Genomic DNA, 6,165 nt, shown 5'->3' on the forward strand with positions numbered 1-6,165 from the left:
TGCCTCCTCCTTCCTGGTGAGGCCGCGCTCTGTGCTTGGCCCCATGGGGGCGGCTCGCCTCCCGATGGGCTGCAATGGCAGCGGTGGCCCAGCGCCGGGAGGCTGAGCCCTGGCCGGGATGCTCTGGCTGCTCGCCTCCCGACAAGCTTCTACGGTGATGATGGCAGTCCAAAGCCAGGAGGCAGAGCCTGGCCGGGATGCTCTGGCCGCTCACACCGGCCTCACCCTCCGCTATGGCCGTCCCCACTGGGGAGTGAGTGCGATCAGAGGAGGCTTCGGACTGGTGAGGTAAGCTTGCCCAGAACGGTCACTCCCAGCCAGACCTATTAAAGGCATCAAGCAAGGCTGCAAAAACTTGAACAATAACAGCAGCCATTCTTCCTCACTTAATAAAAGTATATATTTAATCAGCTTTCTGCCCACCAGGATGCTTCAAAGCAATGTCCCATAAAACAGATTACAGGAAAACAGATCTAAAGGTCAATCTGAAAATTTTGAAGACCAAAGGCCTTTTGGAAGACTAGTTTTTGGCTGCCTGTAGGAAACTCAGCAGTGATGGAGGCAGACATGAGTATAGGCCTCACTTGGTGACAAGGCCAGCCCTACCATTCGGCAGAGAGAGGAGACAAATACGGGTGGGATTACATACTCAGTGGGATTACACTGCCTGTTCAGTGGTCCTTAAACCAGACTCAAATGCAAGTGAGGCAATTAGAGGTGAAATTACTTCCTGTTATTCCAGTTTTGTCCTTTCAGGTACACAGTTCCTTTAAGTCGCACACTTGCAAATGAAGCCTTCATTTAATTTATTATCATCACTCACAAACAAAAGCAAGCTAATTTGCAATACATGGAATCAGGCAAGCCTATGCTAGGATAAATAGGTGCCTTTATCTCTTAAGGGAGCTCTGCTTCTAGTGATATACAGTCTGCAGTCATCTTCTCCACATGGAAGGGGGCATTGATCATTGTCTCAAGCAGCAAAACATCTTGGTCCAGTTCTGTGTGGTGGTACAATCAGCCTTTTGATGCAAAACATGCTGTGTTAGAAAACCTGATGTGCCCTCTTGCAAGCAATGATAAGACCAGGAAATGCATTGTTGTTTTCAAGCAGAAGCATGTTTGAACAAAGCTTGCCTTTCCAGCCTTGCAGAAACTGACAATTGGTACACAAATCCTCCATCTGCTTATGCAGTGACATGCTAATTATCCCTTTCCTGCTTAAGAGGAGCACAGAGATATCCTATACTATTTCTAGAGAATGGCTTGCATAGCCTCATCACTGTACCTATAGACAGGGCTTTCAGAACTACAGCAAACAGGTTATTATTAAATGCAGTGAAAGGGGTGGAGCAGGAGGAGAAGTTGGGATGCTGTATGGAGAAAATCCATATAACTGGAGAAAAAGGCAGACCTTTCAACATCATAACAATTCAAGTTTATGTACCAGCCACCAATGCTGAGGAGACTGAAACTGACCAATTTTATGAAGACTTACAACACCTTCCAGTACTGACACCAAAGAAAGATGTTCTTCTCATTCTAGGGGACTGGAATGCTAAAGTAGGGAGTCAAGAGATAAAAGGAACAACAGGTAACTTTGGCCTTGGAGTTCAAAACCAAGAAGGACAAAGGCTAATCAAGTTTTGTCAAGAGAACAAGGTGGTCATCACAAACACTCTTTTCCAACAACACAAGAGGCGACTCTACACGTGGAAATCATCAGATGGGCAATACTGACATCAGATTGATTATATTCTCTGCAGCCAGAGATGGAGAAGCTCTATACAGTCAGCAAAAACAAGACCTGGAGCTGATTGTGGCTCTGATCATCAGCTTCTCATAGCATAACTCAAGCTTAAACTGAAGAAAGTAGGAAAAACCACTGGTTTAGATTATACCAGTCAGGTATAATCTAAACCAAATCAATTATGAATACACAGTGGAAGTGAAGAAGAGATTTAAGGAACTCGATTTGGTGGACAGAGTGCCCAAAGAACTTTGGATAGAGGCTCGTAACATTGTACAGGAGGCAGCAACAAAAACCATCCCAAAGAAAAGGAAATGCAAGAAAGCAAAGTGGCTGTCCAACGAGGCCTTACAAATAGCAGAAAAGAGAAGGGAAACAAAATGCAGGGAAGATAGGGAAAGTTACAGAAAACTGAATGCAGACTTCCAAAGAATAGCAAGGAGAGACAAGAGGGCCTTCTTAAATGAACAATGCAAAGAAATAGAGGAAAATAACAGAAAAGGAAAAACCAGAGATCTCTTCAGGAAAATTGGAGATATTAAAGGAATATTTTGTGCAAAGATGGACATGATAAAGGACAAAAATGGGAGGGACCTAACAAAGGCAGAAGCCATCAAGAAAAGGTGGCAAGAATATACAGAGGAATTATACCAGAAAGAGGATTTGGATATCCCGGACAACCTAGATAATGTGGTTCCTGACCTTGAGCCAGACATCCTGGAGAGTGAAGTCAAGTAAGCCTTAGAAAGCTTAGCTAACAACAAGGCCAGTGGAGGTGATGGTATTCCAGTGGAACTATTTAAAATCTTAAAAGATGATGCTGTTAAGGTGCTACAATCAATATGCCAGCAAGTTTGGAAAACTCAACAGTGGTCAGAGGACTGGAAAAGATCAGTCTACATCCCAATCCCAAAGAAGGGCAGTGCCAAAGAATGCTCCAACTACCGTACAATTGCACTCATTTCACACGCTAGCAAGGTTATAATCAAAATCCTCCAAGGTTGGCTGCAGCAGTATATGGACCGAGAACTCCCAGAAGCACAAGCTGAATTTTGAAGGGGCAGAGGAACTAGAGACCAAATTGCTAACATGCACTGGATTATGGAGAAAGCCAGAGAGTTCCAGAAAAACATCTACTTCTGCTTCATTGACTATGCAAAAGCCTTTGACTGTGTGGAGCACAGCAAACTATGGCAGGTTCTTAAAGAAATGGGAGTGCCTGACCACCTTATCTATCTCTTGAGAAACCTATACGTGGGACAGGAACCAACAGTTAGAACTGGATATGGAACAACTGATTGGTTCAAAATTGGGAAAGGAGTCTGACAAGGGACTGAGGAAGGAGGCTTTCCTAGGCACCAATTTGAATTCGTACTTCCAATAATAAAATCTTGAGGACCACAACTCTCACTATTGCTCATTCAGGGTGGATTAAACAAAGGTTTCAAAAAAATTTAGGGAGATGAATTTTAATAAACTGGACTTTAAGAAAGTCAATTTTAATAAACTCAGAAAGGTCCCACTGTAGGAGATCCTAACAAGAAAAGGAGACTAAGATCAGTGGGAGCTTCTTAAAAATGAAATTCTAAATGCAAAATTACAAACCATTCCAACAAGAAAAAAAGGTGGAAAGCAAGAACAACAACAAAAAGACCAATATACAGTAGTCTCAAAAGTGCTCAGAGAGGACTTGGAAACAAAAATGGGCACACAGATAGGTACCAAAGAATTGCAGGGATGGCATTAGGAAGGCAAAAGCTGAGAATGAAGGCAAAAGCAACAAAACAGGATTCTTCAGATAGCAAAAGACAGAAAAGAAATAGTGGCTCAGAATGATAACAGATGACAAAGAAAAGGCATAAGTACTCAATTCCTACTTTAGTTTGGTCTTTTCTCAAAAGACAGTCTATGATTAGAGATGGGGGTATTCGTATTTGTATGGAGATAATGAGAGTCTGGCGCCCTGGGGCCAGACTCTCCACTCACCCTTCTGCTTCTTTTGCGGGCTCCACACTCGCTTTGACCTGGCAGGGAGGCTTGTTGTCCCACCTCCGGCCAGGAGTGGCTAGCCAACAGCGAGCTCCGGAGCGATAGGAAGGGAGTGCGGTGCCTGCGGCAGCAGCAGAAGGGTGAGTGGACAGTCCGGCCCCAAGGGGCCAGACCCTCATTATCTCCACCTGTGCAGGGGTATTCATATACAAATAGCCCCATGTCTATCTGTGACCCTTCAGGCAAATATGAAGTACAAGTGGTGCGGACTGCAGCTTGAGATTGATAAAAGTTAAGTACAGTAATACATTATTATTTTGATCAAGTTCAAATCTCCAGGACCCAATTAATTGAAGGAACTCCCTGAAGAACTCTCAGAATCACTGTCTATTTTCTTGAACTCATGAAGGATGGGTGAAGTGCCAGATGATTGAAGGAACTGAAGAAGAGCTTATATTGTCCTTATCATCAAAAAGGGAAGATCTGCAAACTACAGGTCAGTCAGCCTGACATTAATTTCAGGGAAAATTCTGGAGCAGATTATCAAATGGTCACACTGCAAGCACATTGAAAACAATGCAGGAGCTCATTTTTTAATTGGTTAGATGGCAAGAATGCTGTAGATATAATATATCTTGACTTCAGCAAAGCTTTTGGCAAAGTGTCCCATGATATTCTGATTAGCAAGCTAACTAGTGTGGGCTGGATAGAACAACTCCCAGGTGGATAGAACATTGGTTATAGAATCATACTCAGGGAGTGATTATCAATGGCTCCTTCTTAAACTAGGAGGAGGTAATAATAAGTAGGACACCACAAAGTTCAGTGCTAGTCTCAGTGCTTTTCAATACTTTTTATTAATGACTTGGATGAGGGTGTGTGTGTCACGAATGCATATCAGATTTGCAAATGATACAAAATTGGGTGGAATAGCTAGTATGCTGGAAGACAGAAACGAAATTTCAAAAGATCTTCATAGGCTTGAGCAATGGGCTGAAAATAACGGAATGAAATGGGATAACTGCAAAGTTGTACGGGGGGGGGGGAGCGGGATCCGAACACAGAATTACAAGATGGCAGATACCTGGCTCAGTAATACTACATGTGAGAAAGATCTTCGGATTCTTATAGATCACAACAAGCTCAATAGGAGACAACAGTGCAATCTAGCTGCAAAAAAGTATACTGTACTATTTTAAGCTGCATTTACAGAAGTACAATCTCTGAATCCCACAAAGTCCTGGTTCCCCTCTATTCAGGGGGAAGTAAGGCCTCATCATGAGTACTGTGTCCAGTTCTGGATACCACACTTTCAAAAGGATTTAGACAAACTGGAAGTTTAGGTGGGGGCAACAAGGAAAATCGGGGACTGGAAACCAATCCCTGTGAGGAAAGACAGAAAGATTTGGGCCTGTTTAGCTTTGAGAAAAGAAAACTGAGGGCAGATATGATAGCACTTTCCAAATACTTGAAAGGCTGTCATACAGAGGAAGGCAAGATCTCATTCATCCTACAGGACAGGACACACAATAATTTGTTCAAATTACAGGAAGCCAGATTTCAGTGGAACATCAGGGAAAACCTCCTCACAGAGCAGGGCAACCATGGAACCAATTACCTCAGGAGGTGGTGAGCGCTCCACCACTGGAGGCATCCAAGTGGAAATTGGATAACCTTCTGTCAGAACTGCTTTGACTTGGATTTCTGCCTTGAGCAGGGGGGTTGGACTCGAGGGCCTTCCAGGTCCCTTCTGATTCCATTATTTTATGATGAGGAGACAGCCATGTGGTTCAGAATTACACATATGCAAGAGCAGAGGTTTGGTAAAGGAATCACCCTACATAAGCATCCTTCAGTCTCGAGAAACTATGGTAACATGCTCTGAATCGAGGAGTGTCCTCTCCAGAGCATAAAGCCTAGGTAGAGTAATATGGAGGATAGGCTGTTACCCAAGCAACAGATCCCCCTCTCCACGTTGCTGAAATGGTCCAGTGGAAAGGCAAGAGCCAATACAACTGGTTCCAGCAACGTCGCAGGAGTTGGCAAAACGACACGAACTGCCTCTGGGACTCCGGCTCCGGATTTTGCCTCGAGGTTAACTCCTAAAGCCTTTTCCATGAGTGGATATATCCGCAAGGCAATGGAAATTTGAAATCGGAGTTTTCCTTCTCCTAGATGGGCTATCTTCCATGGCTGACGAGCCCCACCTACCCGGTCTGCTTTTTAATAGTGTGGAAGTATGATCCAACCCTTAGAACTTTCCTGCCTCCCAGGTGTGTGCATACACCTGGAATCACCCTCCTCTTGCGTTATTCTGAGCCTATGCTTCTAGGAAGGTAAGCTTTAAAATGCATAAAAGAAAATACAGCAGAGCTGTCCTGAATTGTTCTTACTTCCTCCTACCCACCCTGCCCGGAAAGGCTGCG

This window comes from Pogona vitticeps, chromosome 5, assembly GCF_051106095.1.
Source record: "Pogona vitticeps strain Pit_001003342236 chromosome 5, PviZW2.1, whole genome shotgun sequence".
Lineage (NCBI taxonomy): Eukaryota > Metazoa > Chordata > Lepidosauria > Squamata > Agamidae > Pogona > Pogona vitticeps.